Source organism: Homarus americanus, unplaced genomic scaffold (assembly GCF_018991925.1).
Source record: "Homarus americanus isolate GMGI-L3 unplaced genomic scaffold, GMGI_Hamer_2.0 scaffold29622, whole genome shotgun sequence".
NCBI lineage: Eukaryota > Metazoa > Arthropoda > Malacostraca > Decapoda > Nephropidae > Homarus > Homarus americanus.
The window spans coordinates 336-19,482 of record NW_024710966.1 but is presented as its reverse complement, the minus strand read 5'-3'; the positions used below and the strand labels follow the sequence as shown (position 1 = coordinate 19,482).

Genomic DNA, 19,147 nt, shown 5'->3' with positions numbered 1-19,147 from the left:
TGAGGGTTGTAAACTCTTGGAACAAGCTACCAGAGAGTGTTGTGACGGCACCGAGTGTGAGCTGTAAACTCTTGGAACAATCTACCAGAGAGTGTTGTGACGGCACCGAGTGTGAGCTGTGAAGTCTTGGAACAATCTACTAGAGAGTGTTGTGACGGCACCGAGTGTGAGCTCTTTCAAGAGAAGACTTGACCAACACTGGAGCAGGTTCAGGTACATTCAGGAGCCGGTGCATGCCCAGTATTTGCCAACAGTGTGTGACAGAGACGTGACCAATCGCCCGGGCGGCTAGCGAGCCGATCAGTGGTGAAGAATATAAAGGAAAAGAGACGTGACCGATCGCCCAAGCGGCTAACAAGCCGATCAGTGGTGAAGAGGATAAAAGTAAAAGTAAAAAAAGTTTATATGGAACTCTGCATACATTTAAATATTCCCACAATGTTCCTCAAAATGCTCAGACCAAATAAAACTTTCTCAAAATAAGTACAGTAAAGTATCACAAAAGATCAACATTAATGTAAAAGGATATCCATGAAATAGAAACATATTTTTTTATTCTATCTTAATGCAAACACATTCTATTATACATTAATGTACAGATTAAATAAATTATAAACTTTTGTTATTTTTGTTTTAGGTGCGTGAGGCCAAGAGTGCCAAGCCTCGTACCTAGTGAAGCAAACATGGCGGACTTGGAGTGTAAACAACCATTTGACAGTCCAGGAAACAACTGGCTGAGCCGTTGGTAAGACATTTAATAACAATATTATATCAGATATATAATAATTATAATGCCAAGTGCTTATTATATATAATATTGTGGCGAGATAAAACGAATTTAATGGTTAATTTAGTAGATTATGTTGGGTCGTCGTCAACACAGGTGTGGGGTCATCAAGCACAGGTAGTGGAGTCGTCAAGCACAGGTGGACATACTGTATCGTGTTATTTATTATCCTCTATAACAAAAGTCATGATAACTAACCATATTTCTGTTGTTTATTACACAAGAAAAAGATTCCTAGGTGAATTTTTACTTTCTGACAAAAGGAAGGTTAATCCATTGACTGTCAGCAGGCCATGTTTACCTGAGGTTATACTCCTCACTAAGCCCGTGTTTTCTCTTCATTTCCCTATAAGTTAGGTTAAGTTTGGTGGGTTGGCTTTTTTGGTATAAGAATAAGTTTTCTTTCGTGTGTACTTTTGGTGGGAGGCCTCCGTCGAGTACCCCGTATAGCATTAATCCGATTCCATACATAAGAGGGTGACGACTGGAACGATAGAGATCCCGTGAAGGATAGCCAGTCCGCCTCACGTATCCGACGGCGCTCCTGAGTTGCAAAGGAGCACCAATTTTTGAAGTCTTCCCAGTCCTCTGGAGACCGAGACCTCCGTATGGCAGAGTGGAGATCACGGGTTACCTGCCGGAGATGTCTCATGGCAGGGATACGATACCAGTAGTTGGTGGCACTTCTTGGGTGACGGGGAGGGGTAGCGCGATTGACAGAGTCATACACGGCATTAACAAAATCAGCGCTGTAAGAGTCAAGGGACAACATAGGAATCCGCCCAGGTAGAAAGGTATTGGGTAAAGGAAGGAACAGCATCTTGTGTGAGACGAAGGCGAGGGGATCGATAAGGAGTTGATGTCGGGGCAGAGAAGGAGAGCCTGAGATGGGTAGTAACGGCAAGATGGTCACTATACAGAGCAGGCTCGGTGCAGAAGGTAGGATGAAAGGAGGTATGACCGTTCAATAGTAAGCCAACATCAAGGAAACTATGGGGGAGGCGAGTAGGATCGTCAGGACAAAGAAAGCGAATCATCATCATCCCCATTAAGAAACTGTGAGAGATGTGATCCATTAAGGGTACATGGAGTGGGATGATCCGGAGTAAGAGTGGGATGGCGGGCATTAAAGTCGCCAAGAACAATAGTGGGAACCCCATCATGGAGGTCGTGAAGAACCTGGGGGTCCAGAGAATCACTCTTGAAATGAACATTGACTACACGAAGGGTCAGGTCACCAAGAGTAAGGGAGACAGAAAGTAATTCAGACGGGGGTCCATGTGAGTCAGGTGAAGGGAGACGAACAGATGGAATGGTGTTACGCACAAGGGTGAGGAGGCCACGAGGGAGGGTGTAAACAGAATAGCCAGAGAGGCGGAGTGGAGTAACATCGTCTGTGATGGTTTCCTGAAGTAGAGCAACATCTTCTTGATGGGAGAGCACAAACTGGGCGAGGTCTAAGTCCATTGTAAGAAGAGGAGGGAACGGCCTCCGGTGTGAGATGAGTCGGAGGGGCTAGATAGGGCTCCAGAGGAGGTACCAAATTCTGTTGAGAGAAATGGAGAGGGAGGAGTGGGAGAGCGAGGGATGGATCCTCCATCTCGGGAGATGGAAGGAGGCGGGTTATCAGGGCTTGCAAAGTGCGCCCCTGTTGGGTCAGGGTGTCCAGAATGAGTTGTTGTTGCTTCTGCAATGTCGCAATTGTTTTCACAAACAAGTCGAGTTGGGCTGAGAGAAGGTTGATTTGCTTGGAGTGGCGATCCAGACGGAGAGTGATTGTTTCCATAGAACCAACTTGGTGTACCTGTGCATGAGCTGGAGGTGGCGGCGAGGATTGCCGAGGGCCCGACTGGGCATGTGGCGGGATTGGTGGATCTGTTTTCGGTTGTATAACAGTTTGGATTGACAATGTATTGCGAGTACAGTATTATATTTTTCGAGTATTTTAGCCGATAAAAGTACCAATAATATTACGGTAGTTGCTCAAAGTGGAGAAGGGTTTGAAAGAGGGAAAATGTGGAGTAAAATACTAAAAAGAACAATACGCGAACCTTTGAAAACCTGACCTGACCTGACCTATAAAAATCCTAAAACTATAAAGCACGTACAGCACCTTATTGTTGTTGTTTAATGTGTTGAAGTTTTCCGTGTTCAGGTGGGGAGGGGATCTATGAACTTGAAAGTGATTTTTAACCTTTCTATAGATTAAGGAAGGTTAGGTCAGGTTTTCAAAGGTTTGTTATTTTTAGTATCTTACCCCACATTCTCCATCTACTTCAAAGCCCTGTCCACTTGTTGGGAATTGGTGATGTCTTATACAGTACTGTACTGTAAGTGGGAAACACTGGAGCACCTTAGCTTATGTGTTTATTCAAGACATTGTCAGGTCATGAGACCCAACTGTGGGTGACCTGACATTGCATCAGAAGGTCAGTATTTTGAGACCACTCATCGTCCACCCTACCTCCACCTGACATTGCATCATGTCTGTTCAGTAACAGGAGACCCCCACAGCTCAGTGTGACTGGGAAATACCCGTCGTCGTTGTAACACCGTATCAAAGATTTGTAGTTTTTTAATTATATTTATTTAACTAAGCTTTTAGATCAACAATTCGGGATTATTCTAGTAAAGAAATGGAATTTCTAACATAATTAGAACTGCTTATACGGACTCCGGTAGTTTAGACTCCCGGAAATCTTTCCCCAGCACCCAGAAACATTCTGGGATGTGGGCTAGTGTCTGTCTGTGTTGTTTAGTCTCTGGGAAACTTTTCCCGGTAACCGAAAAAAAGAAATCCGAGGACAAGGGATTTTTCTGTGTTTGAGAAAGTCGTTTGGACACCGGCAAATATCTCGTCCCCGGAAGTTGCTTCCATCAAAGAAAGTTTATTTATTTTTTTATTTTTTGCATAATATGCAGAACCCCCGACTGAAATTAGATTAGGTTAAATAAGTTTCTTTGGTAAGGTTAGGTTGTGTTGGGTCCTGTTCATTTTTGTTTCCATTTTTTGTGTTCAATATCATGCAAATAGTATCTCCTCCAAAAATTTGGGTTCAATTCCATGAGTTTTTTTTTGTTCTGGTGCTAACGGTCTCCTTCACCTTTACTCATTATAATGTTTTACAGTGTTGTGTGTTATTGGTTACATTTCCAGGAAGCTTGAAGGACCAGCAACACATCTCGGTATGACCAGTACAGACTCAACTGTACACACTGTCCAGTAGGGTGTGTCAACATGTTAAAAATCAAATTTGGTAGTCAAAATATTGTGCCTCTTTATGTCTAAACTTGAGATTAGCAAACAAAAATGAATTGAAATAACCCTCACCTACATCAATTATACCTTAAAGTTTCAAATATCAGTATTTCAACAAATTAATGAGACTTGATTAGAATTATTCACTTGATATTAACTAATCTCATGTAAGCATATGGATTATGGAGTATTTGATGGTTCTATAGCTTGTGTACAATATGCATGTCAGAACATGAACAGGCTCTCCGTGTGGGACAGTTTAATTCTTGTTTTGACTTGTACCAAGCGTGAGGATAAGGCGCCCGGCTCACTCTCCTTCTAGATATCATAGACGGTGGTTTGCTCTCATTGCACTTGCACCTACTCTACCAGACGAATTCTACATTTTAATTATTGTAAGTAGGGCATATTGATTGTCGCAGTTACTTATATCATTGTATAAAACATTATGTTCTAAGAAATTATTATGTTATTTCTGTTACAGCATTTTTGATAAACAAATTGATATTTTTTGAAACAACAATTGAATTATGAAACATTTTTCTATTTGTCAGATAGTGTGAAGATGTCAAAATTGAAGACAAGAAGTCAGTTGTCAACCCACTTGGTAAAGGGAAGGAGCTTCCTGTATCAGAACTTCCAACAGTGAGAGACATGCTAAGATTAGGGTTACTCCTTCGAGAAAAAAATGCAAAGGACAGAAGGAACTATACAGATAAAGAACTCATAAATGACATGATAGTCCCTCTTCTGCATCAATGGACAAAAGCTAATGCACTATTCAAACCACCTGTGATTAATCAGTGTCGAACTATTGAGCTAAAACTAACGAAATTATGGCACAAAGCAGTTGAAACATCACTTGGTAAAGGAAACTTGGCCAGGAAAAATGAATTTCTGCACACACTTGATACTCTGTTTGACCTGCAAGTGCTCCATACAATTATGTTCTGAATCCAACTGTTCTCACTCAGGTAAGAGAGAAAATAATTCCCACATTGATTGTGGTTGTCCTCGTGAAAAGAAGATCCCTGTTTTAGAGCTTGAATTTATAAAGGCACAGAGGACAAAGGCAGAAGGCCAAGGAAGTATGCAAATGGGTTCAATAGATTATTCAGAAACAAAGAAGCAGATTGCTAATGCCAAGAAGAGAGAACAAATCCGAGAGAGGGAACAAAAGAAAAATGAAGAGTGAAGAAGCCATCCAAAGAGAGGAAGAGCTGTGTCAAGATGTTTATCACTTCTTTGATAGTTCTTCTGATGAACAGGAAGCAACATCAGATGATAGTTCCAAAGAGCCATCTGAACCTTTACCAAAGAAAATGAAATACAACACAAGAAATATTTCAAACATTGCTTTAGCTAGTATTCGCCACCATGCTGAACTTCGTGAGGCTGCAGAAATTGCAACTGCCGCGAGGATGTATCTTTGGTGATAGATCATAATAAAATTAGAAGAGCACAAGAAAAAATAATGAAGGAAATATCTGGTGAGCATGAAAAAGATTTAAGCGAGGGAGGGCTCTCCTGTCTTTTGCTTGATGGAAGAATAGATGACACAAAAGTTTTGCTAGAAGTAGAGGGAGTGAACAGAAAGTTTCCAGGTCTCATCAAAGAAGAACACTACTCTGTCTGTTCTGAGCCTGGTGGTCGGTTTTTGTTTCACTTTGCTCCCGAAACTGAAGTAGAAGGGAAGAAACATGCAGAGGTCATTGCTGATCATATTTTATGTTGGGTTCAGGAGAGAGGACTTGGCAGTTCACTGCAGGCTGTTGGTGGAGATTCAACTGCAGTGAACACCGGATGGCAGGGGGGTGTAATGACGCATTTAGAGAAAAAACTAGGAAGAAGACTTGTTTGGATTGTATGTGATTTACATACAGGCGAGCTACCTCTTCGTCATCTCATCCAGGAACTTGATGGTCCTACAAAGAGCAACAACAAGTGGTCAGGTCCCCTTGGCATCATGCTGGATGAAGCGACACAACTAGAAATAAATACAACCTTTCCAAAGGTCGAAGTTGGCCCTCCCCTTCCGGCGTTGTCTGAAGGAGTCATCAAAGATCTCGGCACAGATCAATCCTATGCTTATCGTATTGCCCAAGCAATAAGATCATTGGCTCTCTTGGAGATTGGACCTGTCAGTCACAGCTGTTGGTTAACTACAGCTCTTCGTTTCTGCAGGATTTGGATTTCCAAACACGAATTGAAGGGCAAAGTGCTGAAGAATTTGAGGTTAATTGTTGAATTTATTATTGGAGTTTAGTGTGAAACTTAATCCTATGTGGGTGGATCACCTTTTGTTTCAATTGCAGCTAGTAAGAACAGAGGAAGGTAGTGAGGGACATCGTGTTACCTGTGGCAAGAAGGTCCGCTTGGTATGCTCGATCAGAAGCAGTTTTGCAAGCAATGCTTTGCAGTCAATGTACCAATCTCCGAACCGAGGCTGTAGAAGTCATTCTAAAGATTAGAGGAACGCTAATAGATGACGACCAGTTGGGAGACTGTTCGTTTCATTCAAGAAAAGTTCCCCCAATAAACGTCAATGCCACCAAATTGTCAGAATTGGTTGACTTGAGTTTGGAAGTCTTAGAGCCACCATTGACAACTAGCCAAGAATTGAGAAACCTTAAAGAGACTCCAATGCAGGTGCCGAAGTGTGGAGAGATGTGTGAAAATGGTCACAGAAGCAGCGGGCCATGTTTACAGCCACTAGAGGCGAGAAGGTTACATCAAAGCACAAATAGCAAGCAGACTACTGATGACAAGAAACCAAAGCAAAGAGAGTATGAAGGCATTGGTTACTTTCAAATAGACTACGGATAATAAAATAGAATAATTTGAAACAGTAACATGTGTGCAAACGCTGGTTATGTTATAAATTCACAAATATGTACATTTAAAAATCCATTTGATGTAGGTAGGACTTATTATAAAAAAAAAATTATGCCAGAATATTGTTTTGCATGCTTAAAGACTACAATAAATTGCTACCAAATTACTCGATTTTCAATTTAGCCAGTTCACCCCCTAAATTGACACACCCTACCTGAGTGTCCAGACCCATATATTATGACGGCACCAATGACAACTGATGAAACACAGCTGACCTGTGGGAGGTGAGTAACTGTTATTTCACATGTGTATAAGCCTATTCTAATACAGTACAGTACTTGCTGTTAACGCTCATAGGAGCGTTATTGGTTTGACGCTGGAGAAATAAACCCTCGACGTTGACAGGTACCACATAATTCGGTCAAAGAACAATTCTCATATAACAAATGCTGTTATCTCGGGATACATAGTATGAATAATACAACCTATGTACAGTACATAGCCTGTTAACATCTTAAATATAACTCGCGTTTTATAACTGTTGATACATCAGATCAAATTACAGTACATAAATATACTTATTAAAGTTATTTAGAGTTTCTTGGCAGATTCTAATACTTCACGATCGCTCACGTCTTAGGGTCTAGTGGTCCGAACCGACGTGTCGTCTGTCCCGTAGAAATCGGTGGACTACCCTCGAGGGCCATCCGTTTCGTATTGAAGCACCTCGGCTAATTCGTCGTCAACACTATATCCGTTCTCTTCTAGTTTATCTTACTGTGGCGGTAACACTTGTGTTTTTTTACACGTGTATTCCTTTGAGACTGTTTTTATCTAATGGCCACCCAATAGAGGTGGCTATGCCAAGGGATGGAGACCAGTGGGTTATGTAAGATCCCTGCATTGTTCTTGATAATTTTGTCAAGGTTTCTTTTGTAGTCCAGTACTGTTCTTGATTCCACAGCTTGTGCTGGCAGACTGTGTAAAGTAGTATTTCCTTATATTTGTTCAACATGAGAACTTGGCCAGCTTGTAGTGGATGTGAGACTTTATCAAGTGCCCTAGAGAAATGCACATACATCCATGGTCCAAAAGTTTGTTGAACCCCAAATAAAATGAAACCGCACACCCGCATCAAACGAGAGACAGTCGAGTCAGAAACTCGTTCCTTTTGACTGACCGTACAACACATCCACTGGTAGACCTTGGTCCATGTGGTCTGTTAAAAATTCAATGAAAATGACTTAAGTTTGTCAGCAGAATATTCTATCCATGAAATCATGTTGTGATGCATTGATTAAATTGTACTCAGTTGGATGATGAGGGTGTCTACTGGTCTGGAAATGGCAAACAATTTTAACGGAGGCTGGAAAAAGTGGGAAATTTTATGTGAATTGAGTGCAACTTCAAAATATTGTTATTTTGACAGTAATCAATGCTGTACTGTACTGTATAATAGGTAAATAATTTAATTTTTAGATGCAAATTCCAGTAAGTGAATTGTTTGTATATCATATTTTATGTTAGTGATCAAATAACAAAATATTACACGTCACAGCTACTGATTCTGCAATGAGTATTGTCATAGATGAATTGTTGTTTGTTATTTAAGTGGATGAGAAGTGTGATTTTTCAGTTGTCACTGCTAATGACATGGTTACCCTTCTGTGCCACCACAGTTGGAACCCCCGATTACATCAACTTTCCCCCGTGCTATCTGGATTTTGGTCGGGGATACTTGTGTCCGGTGCTGGACCCCAGGCCGGTTTTCAAGAGGATCTAGATTAAGCGAGTCCGGGCTAGAGGGAGTTTACTGTACTATAATGAAAGCATCTTTATTCCTTCAGTATGAAATCAACCCTGAAGATGTCAAATATTTTCTGATTTAATAAGTGATATTTTCTCAACCATGTCGTACAACCTTCATCATGACTATGTGGTTATCATCGTACTCCGGGACAATACGATATTAACTTCTCTGTACCAGTATTTTGGGACAACACTTAAGTTCTTTAGGGAAATTGGGACTCAAACAGACTGTCAGGTTCAGGAGAGGTCAAAAGAATGGCTCTTAAGATAAAAGTGAATACTAAATGTAGGAGGATGCACCTAGGTCACGTGTCCCAACCGGACGAAGAAACGTCATTAACGGAGACCAAAATACCGTACGAGAAGGACCCGGGAGTGTATGCGACACGTAGATGGTCTGTCCCTCGTAACGCTTTTCGAGTATTAGGTGCTTCCCGTCCGAAGTACCGTGACCCCGTTTGGTCCCTCCCCTCCACCTGTACTTCCCCACCTCCACCTGTACTTCCCCACCTCCACTCCCCCCACCTCCACCTCCACTCTCCCCCACCTCCACTCTCCCCCACCTCCACTCCCCCCACCTCCACTCCCCCCCACCTCCACTCCCCCACCTCCACTCCCCTACCTCCACTACCCCACCTCCACTCCCCCACCTCCACTTCCCTACTTGCACTCCTCCCACCTCCACTCGCCCTCCTCCACTCCCCCACCTCCACTCTCCCCACCTCCACTCCCGTACTTGCACTCCTCCCACCTCCACTCCCTCACCTGCACTCCCCTACTTGCACTCTCCCACCTCCTCTCCCCCACCTCCACCGACGGAGGGCTGCAGTTCACAAGCCGGGACTTTGCTGCGTTCATCGAGCGACGGGGAGTCCGGCAGGTGTTGTCACCGTCCCATTACCCGCAGTCCAACGGCCACGCCGAGGCTGTTGTCAAATCCCTGAAGCACCTCATCCTCAAAGTGGCCACTTCTGGGAATATCCTCAACTGCGAGGCCTTCGACCGGGGTCTCTTCGAACTCCGCAACAACCCAGCTACACCGGATGCTCCCCTGCCCAGGTCTTGTATCCCTGCTCACGCTCAGTCCTTCTCCAAGGAGTGGCAGGTTAAGACAGAGGATTGCGGCCGCCGAACGAGTTCGTGACGTCGTCGCCCGCTAATACTACCACGCCCGTTCTCTCCCCAAGTTGAGTGTCGGCACCCAAGTCCGTGTTCAGGACCTTATCTCCCTACGTTAGGACAAAGTGGGCGTAGTCATGGGTCTCGGTAGATCACGGGACTACCAGGTGCTGTTACCCAGTGGTCGCGTGTGGTGGAGGTAACCGCCGTTTTCTCCGCCCCGTAACAACGCCTTCTGCTGACCCCGTCACCAGTGTTGAGTCCTGTGTCCTCCCCAGTGATCAAGTCCCTCGACGCTCAGAACGGATCCAAAAGAAAAGGTCCGCTCAAGACTTTGCTATGAGCGTATAGAGGGGGGGGGTTATATGTGTATGTTGTATGTATATTATGTATTCCATTTATATATATACTACTTATTTAGCCTAGCCAGCAGCATGTGGCAATGCATTTGTTATGTCCCACACGCTTAGATAATGTGCCTGGCGACATATGGAAGCTGCTACATGTCGCCTGAGGGCTCGGTTGTTGATAGAGTAGGGAGTGCCGTCTTGTTGTATTGTAGTGGGCTACCTCCGCTATATAAGACCTAATCTCGTGGTGACCTACCTCTTTCTACCTACACCACCTCCTCCGCTCCTGCCTGGCGGCCCTCGCTTCCGTCGGCGAGCCACAAGCTGGTCCTCCTCTGAGCACCCTCACCAACCAGATCTCTGTACATCACGCTTGTAACCAACCTGCCACTTCCCAGCACCAAGCTGCTCTGTACATCCAATACAATATGTATAGAGAGAGCACATTGTGAGTTTCCTTTCTCCAACCAATATCTCATAACCCCACAAATGGTGACCCCGGAGATTCGCACTCACACAGGATGGAGGAGAAACCGATCACTCTCCCAGTCTTCAAGCAACATGGAAGACTGGCTTATCCACACAGAGGCAGCTCTCATCGGCTCTACAGGTACTGTCTCTACACCTCAGGTTAGACACCGTAGAGCAGCTCTGCTACTCTAAGCAGACACCAGCTCCTCTTCCTGCCCCAAGCACCACGTCCTATCGACCCCAGCAGGCGCATCTGAGGACTCTGTACCTGCCGAGAGGGAAGCACAGCATTCGTCGCCGTTGTTTTTTTCCCTCCGGCACTCCCACCTGCTGTTGTAGACCCTGCTCCTATTATAGACCCTCCTCCTGACGTCGCCCCTGACCCAGTGATCATGAGGACGCTGCCCCTGCAGCGACAGAAGCACAACATTCATCGCCCCCACACACCCTTTTTCTCCCACAGATCTCGTGTGTCTAGACTCGAGACAGTTGTCTCCCCTAGCGGCCGGGTCTTTCACGCCCTCGCCGTTATGTCTCGCATGCACCGCCGTTTTGCCTCGCATGTGCCATGCAACCCTGCAGACAACAAGTCTCCTGGAGGGAAGGGGGGAGTATCGTAGTGGATTCCTCCCCTACAAACGCTGTTTGTCGCAGAGTAGCCGACCCCGCGAATTCCCCAGCGTATGCGTCGTGGTCTAGGTCAACTATTAAGCCACGCTTATCTCCGCTATATAAGACCTGACCTCGTGGTGACCTACCTACACCAACCAGCAAAATAGAATTCTACGAGTGTTTCTGTTCGCCCCTGTAGTTAGAACCGAATACCTAGAACATGTACAAATATATTATGCTTATTTTTAAAAAAATTTTTCTTATTCCAGGTGTTTCGCATATTATCCGAGTCAACAGAAGGAGTTCGTCTTTACGATCAGCTCCTTCCGACCATCTCCGAGATGTCATCCGGAGAGTTGAAGTTTGCTCTTGCCATCCGGTCTCTTCTCCAGAGTATCGTCAGAGGTACAATGATTTATATTAAGAATATCTTCAATATAATTAGCCCTAGCATTTCAAGTGGATGAATGTTTAATTAGTAAGAATCATGATACCACTTAAAAAGTTGTCAATTTGCTTTAAAAGGGTATTTGTGGGGGATAAATGTAAAGGTGTACATATAAATGAAAATATTGAGTGTTTTATTATGAGGTACAGCACAGTACAAGCTTTTAGGTATGATTTTGTCACCGCTAAATCTGCATTACACATTTTGTAATCTACTTTTATTTCCAAAATCTGGTTAAACTGTCTGGGTTTTTCTCACAGTAGGAGCAGAAATAGGCACTCCTTGATTAATCACGCCTCCATCACTGTGTCAAGCTCTGCTGACCTGGCTCTGTCAATGGAATGTGGCTGTGTACTATTTACACTTTGGAGGTCACATTGAAGCAACACTTAGCAATGATAGGGAATTACGCAGTGCAGTATATATTTTATTTCAATATTGTTGCTGCTAGTGAGTTGTACTAAACAAGTATCCACTATGTATTTCATAACATTGTAATTTGTTTTGGCATTCTCAATTTTTGTTTCGGATATACTGTATATATAGGGATGCTGTAATCTAAAATTAGGTTTTGCATACATCAAGAGTACGTTTGTGGCTCCTCACGAGTTGTACTTGCTCAGAAATATATACTGTACAGTAATGTTATATACAGGTTGCACTTAAAAAAATCCAAACATCATTTATCCCCAAACTGTGAACATCCAAAAGTGATCGCATTGATTATAAAAATTTACCGCGCTGCCAGATGATGGCGTTTCAGCACACTAAGCTAAGATATCATCACCGGGGCATTTTCTCGTAGTCGGTCACTGAGTTACACCCTCCGACTCGCCGTCACCCGCACTTACGAACGGGATCCCAATACATTCACCTCAAAAAGTTGTAATTAAACTGTCATTATTTTCATCATTGTTTAACAGCACTTTATGTTATGTAACCTAAAGTATGGGTCCAGGAACTTATCCCTGTTGTAAGTTGCGGACGGCCTGTATTATTATTAACATTATATTTTGAGTTCCTTAGTTTAGTGTGTTTGTTATACCTGTACATGCAGTATTATATATTAGTTTATAGTTGTCATATATGTAGTATTTTATTTGGTGCTTAATGAAATATTAGGGTTTTTAATAATGACCTTGAGTTAGCCAACAAGTTCAGTTATCTGAAACATTTTGGATTTTTGAAGTGGAACCTATATTTCAACTCCCTCCTCCAAATATTAATGTACTATAGGAACAGAAATGGTTGATTTAAATTATTGCTCCAAACTGCACCACACCATAGTGCCATCTTTGGCATATACAGTAAATGAACTTTTGTAAACTGTACTGTACATATTTAATGTCACATGATGTGACAATGTTTGTTTTGTCAAGTGCATGTCATTAGTGTAACGGTCGGTGCCAAATCATCGTTATTTGGCGCCATTCATTTTTAGATATACCTGTATCTCATTTATGAGACATTGTTTATCTAAGCCAAGAGTTGTTACGTCTTGCATATTTCATCTCCGTCGTCAGAAAATGTAACGGCGCGATGTTGAGCAATTTGTTGCCAGACTATGGATGATAGATAGGATCTGTACATATCATATTAAGTCTTCAACACAAGATATTTATTGTCAACTCTAAATTAAATATGTTGTGAATAAAACTTTTCAATTTGTGTTACCAAAGTGAGAATAAAAGATTGTCTCCGGCCAGCTTTTTTCTTTTATTATGTCCCGTAATATTCCCCCCGCCGAGAGCCTCCGTCGTTTGCTTTTAATGTATACGGAGACCGAAATCACAAATTGACGGTTTACGACGAGACGCGAACGTGCAACGTCACGAAAGAAATATTGGCCGAACATTTATGGTAAATAATTTATTTCTTCACTGCCACACGATCAGAGTTTCGTTGTTTTACCCCGTAATTTCCTTCATGTTTCGTGCCCTGCCCGCTATGGGTGATTTATGATCGTAGATAGAGAAAAAAAATCTTAAAATTAAAGAAAAAGTTGTATCATTTTTATTACGATCATCCAAACATTTGTGGATAAAATGAATGAAATAGAAAAACTGCTTCTGGTGTTAAACCACGGCTTTGAGACTGTCTCGGCGACCGACGTCGAGCCCACGTGTTTCCGAGGGGCCGTCTCCACCTTTCAGTCACTCACCTGTGGTGTCCCCGAAGATACTACTACTACTACTACTACTACTAATGTTTGGAAAGGCAGTTGTCAAAATACCATCCGGAAAGGGTTGTCACTGACTTGTCAGATTCAGAAGAGAAAATGTCTTTAAATTGCAAAAACTCCTCTAGAACAGATGCTTCCAGGTCACTGGAATAGGTACTGACAGCCAATGGTGTCATACTCCGTTAAGCTAAACCGCTTCTTTATTTCTGTGCTCTAATTCATTCGTAATATGGTGTAGAAATTGTCCACCTTGGATCAAGTTGAGTTTCAGTGCCAACTGATTCATCCAAGAAATGTTTTCTCTTTTTTGTTGTCGTTGTAGACAGGCTCGGCAAAAGCCCTAGCCTGATCTTCTATTTCATCCAACTGACCCCGTCTCATTTGTGAGACGAAGATGATCAAGCTCTCATACAGTTTCACAACTGACAGAAGGTGGGTGTGAACTTTTTGAAGTGATAAGCTGGTTGCATTAAACCTTGTTAAGATTTGATACTATTTTACAGCAAGAAGTGGTGTTTCAAATGCTTCCATTCGTCTTATGAGGCCTTGACCTTGAAGCTACTGTCGGAACATATTTTGTTCTGCAGTGCTGACTTTATCTCAAGGTAATGTAAAAACACTGCAGCCAGTTTGTGAAAGGGATTTCGCTACAATCCCTTCAGCCGGTAGTGCAGCTGATGATCCCAACTATATGTGGAGGTTGAGAAGTAGTTGTATAAGGTTTGCAAAAATCCGGAATTTGAAAGAGACCCAAGGCAACTGATGTTCCTACAAGGTTGAAGGAGTGACCTGCACAAGGGACGTAATATGCCAGCCTTTATTCTGGCAGTGTAAATGGCTGACATATTGGCAGCATTGTCATAACTCTGCCCTCAAGACGAACTTCTGTAATTAACTGTACAATAGTTGAGGCTATGCTCTGTGCACCATTGAAGTTATAAAAATCGCTCAACTATGAATGTAAGTTGGTCAGTATGACTAACATCCGGTGTGGAATCTACACTAACTGACTAATATTTGTCTCGTTTCACTTCACTTATGATAATTGATTGACCATTTGGTCACAAATCGTTTTTGAGAGATATGAAGTGTTTGCACAGCACCAGATGCTGTGCAAGAAAAGTGTCCAATTTGGCCAGGAGTTGCAAGGTAATTGCCATTGTTGCTAGAGCCTATTCTTTCATCACTACCTCTCGATGTTAAAATTTGTAGTGTTTCAACTATGCGCAATAGACGTTGTTTGCATTATTTTCTCTCCAATTGTAGTTGCAAAGCCAAAGTGGAATGAATTCGCCTTGCTGTAATTGCCCTCACACCCCAACTGAAATTTGATGCTCTCTGCCACTTTCACGTTCGGCAACTGTACGCCGGCAGTTTTTCCAGTCGCTAAACGCATTGAACGCAAAATACATCTCCAGTTTTTGGAGAATACACAAGGATTTGGGCACATACCGAACTCTTTCCTTTTCACTTGTTGAGAAGTGACCTTGTTCACAATTTAGATCAAGAGAATGATTTAGTAAATAGTCAATCGGTTTATCATCAACTGTCAGCCGGATCACTCGACACCGGTTCCATAGAATGTTTCTTATAATTCAACTGAGATGAATCGGACGAAGCTTCAGTCACAGGTTGGAGAAAGGAAACTCTTAATGGTGGTTTTCTTCTATAAAATATATTATATACAAAACAGTCTGGTGCTTGGAAGAGGAGACGAGACGCGGCGTGTTCAGGAACGTAGGGTAGAATGAATTTCAACGGCGAGACCGAGAGGTCATACACTCGGCTACCGGAAGTAAACCCGGATGCCAGCGTCGCAGGTGGCGACCCCCCACCCCCGTGAGAAAGTCGCCGAATCCCGTCTCATTGGAATGCGGCTAGGCTCGTCAGTTTGTAGGAGAGTATCCACTACGGTACTTGCATTGCTGTAGGTGGCGATTTACTTAATCTCAGCTGACCTCGTTTCGTCATCCGAATCACTAAAGTGAACCTCTACTGTGTCATCCTCTGGGAGTTTACTGTCACTGGGCTCTGAATCTCCTTTTGGTTTAAAAAAATGTCAGCTTTGGCTACTTTTAAGTTCCTCTTTCGTGAGCAGGGCCTCTCTACATATCAGGGCTGGTCGACTTGAAACCACACGAATGACTCCAGTCATGTCTCACTTTTGTGTGTGTGTTGGGAATTTGTACACTATCAATAAATATACAGTTAATGAAAAATGTCTCAATGTTTTAATTTCCTCAATATAACTGCATATGGCTTCCAAATTCTGCAAAGAAGTGTTCAAATTTCAATATTTTCCCGGGGGGGCTTACAGCTCCCCCGGAACTCCCAGATGTTTAGGCTCGTTTCACTCGCCACCCCACAAAAAGGCTGGCTGCCCATGGGTAGTGTGTGCAGGTCAGAGTTGGCGGTACAGTGTGTGAGAAAAGTGTTTCAATACGGTTGGTAAATTCGATTTGACGTTCGGGCATCCAAATGATCTAATTTCAGTAGTACTTGGAAACATCTGGCTATCCCCAAGGACAAGCCACTCGTGTAGTTTTACTAACAACAAAGACAGTTGAAGCTTTCACCATCACTTAATGGATGTTCCAACTATAATCAGTTGCCTTAACATATACCACCACTGTTGCAATTTCCAATTCTGTGTCGTTATATTAAAGGCCCGTCGTTGAGCGAAATCATGGTCAGCCTGCCTGGTGGTATATAAGTATTACAAATGTTATACGTACGTGTTCCCCGCTCAGTGTATAACCAAATGCAATGTACAATATTGGCGTGACAGGAGATTGTTTATGTAATGAGGACATTCGTGTGTGTTCTTCGTTCTCGTCCCATAGCTTCCTGTTTATGCATATCATAACTCAATCCATTTTTATGGATTACAAGTCTCACCTGCAAGTAATCTTCCTCGAGTACTTCATAGCAGGTATTATGCGAGACAAACTTTGTTTCGATATCCTCGTGACGTGTAGGTGCATACCAGTTGAAAGATATACAAGCGTTGCCTCTAGAGATATACTTTCCCTCATATTGGTATCCTGGTTTTTTTTATATATGGTTCCACTTTCGCTCGAAATTTGTAAAAGGTGTTAGAGTCCTTTGTCATGTCTCGCTCGTGTCCATCTTGCCGTTCACGTAAAATCGTGGCATGACTTCAATACTTTTTTCCGACCTAACCACCATCCCCTTTTTCTGCATTTGCCCATAGCAGCAATTATTATAGTACACAACGATATGATCTTTGCTTTTCACTGTCGGGCGATTATTCGTGCGATCGTAGCGTATCCGCCACTGCAGACCACTTACTAGCGCCCGACTATGACTGACGCCAATCACCCCCGTGTGTACAACACACAAAAGCTTTGCCCGGTAAAGGGTCAAAGCCCGCCGGGCACTGCTCGATCGTGTGGACGGGGCTTTAGGAACAAGGAAGTCTCGGGTGCACTCTAAGATGGAAAGAAAACGGAGGACTCAGACGTCCTGAGAAATCGGACGGGTGACTCGTTAAAGAAGGTATAGCTACACGTTAACTCACAAACCACCCTCCGCTTTCATTCTCCTTCTGTACTTCCCACTTAACTATACCTTGCTCTAAATATCCTTGTTGACGGTTCTCTTATCTCTGACATGCACAACCGTCGTTATTACATCTTTAACCCACTTTGCTTTTTCAATTTCAAAGCCTTTCCCATGTTGAACAAGTAAAAGGCAGTCTTTTGAGATGAAAATACTCTAATATACATTGCGGCGGAAATGCAATTGAAGAAGCGTTTTAGAATTGTCCAAACTACAGACTACATGACCAGACCTCTAATTTTACCTTGATTTCGACTGAATATTGAAAGACTTGGGTCTATATTTAGTATTGCAGTGGTCATAGATGGAAGTTCATATTTTTATTTATAGGTTAGACTTTCATATGTCTTGCTTGGAATTTAGTATTTTACCACTTCTGGTGTTATTAGACAATACTAAGATTAGTTTAAACCAGTGATGATCGTACTTTAGTACAGGGCCACTGTGGACTTTGAACGATTGGAAAGTAAAAAGCCACACATTAATGTCATCATTTGTCTATTGGGTTATGTTGTGAAAAAGTAATACTAATTTAAGAGGAGTAGAGCTGTATTTCCCGAAGCGTTTAACACCATTAAGTAGAGTATTTGAGAACTATTTATGGGCAAACTTTCAAACAGCAGACGTAGTCGAGATTTTATTATACTGTGGGTTTTGATTTAGTAAAAGCAAGGATTTGGATTATTCCATAAATAGAAAAACTTTATTGGTTACATATACTGGATATTCAATATGTACAAGTTTGACTTTACTTGCACAGAATGTAATGCAATACAGCTCATGACCCACAAATGGTGTAGAAGAAATAACAAAGCAGTTTTTTTGGAGACCAATTTCTTGTAGTTTAACACTAGGAAACTCACTGTAATGCTGTGGGAAGGATCCACTAACCGCGGTAGAACTGGAGTAGGAAAGGAATTGTTGCGATCGAGTTCTCCATCAACAGGTAAAAAGCAAAGCAAGAGAACTTTTGTAGACTCTCCGAATTGTTCTTGTGGTGACACTGCAGCTACCTCGGTCAACTCTTATAGGGTTCATGGTCGTTTGATGAGCGTGTTCTAGAAATAGCAAGAAGATTAATGTTATGTAAGCCTGGTTTAACGCGAAACTTATTTAAAAAGTTTAGTTTAGGTAATATCAAGACTAATAAAATTTCCCTTTTTTTTTTTTGTCAAGTGAAATTTTAAACAATAGCTTCCCAATCGCCAACAAATAATTTACAATTTGAAGATACACTTACAGTACAGAAGATGTTGTAGCGTCGTCGCGTGCCAGTGTTCTGTGTTGACGTCCGTCTACCAGGCTTTATATACAGGCGGCCCACACTCCCTGACCAATCACAAGCTGTTTTAGGTGAAATTGTAGCCAATGGGAACATTGCCTTGTTATGACGTCAAAGTGACGCCGGCAGGTTTGGTTGTTTGATGACGAGTAAACGATTTAAACTTTATTGTGACACGAAAGTAGTGTAAAACGTGAAAGGAAAATATTATGAAATCGTATTCAGTGCTTTACTTATTTTGGATAGAAATTGTGAATATATTACAACAGCAATATTGGCCTCAGTTTAAGTGTGAGACATTGTTAAGACACATATACATCCAAATAGTACTATTGTAATATTAAAAAAGTCTTAAACTTAAATAGAATAGTCTAAAGAAGTTAATATGAGGAATAAAATAAGATCACAGAG

General features: G+C 42.3%; 2 long non-coding RNA genes across 2 annotated transcripts; one reads left to right on the top strand and one right to left on the bottom strand.

Annotated features, from left to right (window-relative positions):
* The first annotated feature begins 334 nt into the window (after positions 1 to 334).
* LOC121858815 lies at positions 335 to 13,395 on the top strand. The gene is made up of 4 exons (XR_006087533.1): positions 335 to 745; positions 3,945 to 4,010; positions 7,101 to 7,165; positions 11,512 to 13,395. It is a non-coding gene; the product is annotated as an uncharacterized LOC121858815 (long non-coding RNA).
* Positions 13,396 to 18,129: 4,734 nt separating this feature from the next.
* LOC121858870 lies at positions 18,130 to 18,893 on the bottom strand. The gene is made up of 2 exons (XR_006087560.1): positions 18,695 to 18,893; positions 18,130 to 18,512 (listed from the first exon to the last, which is right to left on the bottom strand). It is a non-coding gene; the product is annotated as an uncharacterized LOC121858870 (long non-coding RNA).
* Between the last annotated feature and the right edge of the window lie 254 nt (positions 18,894 to 19,147).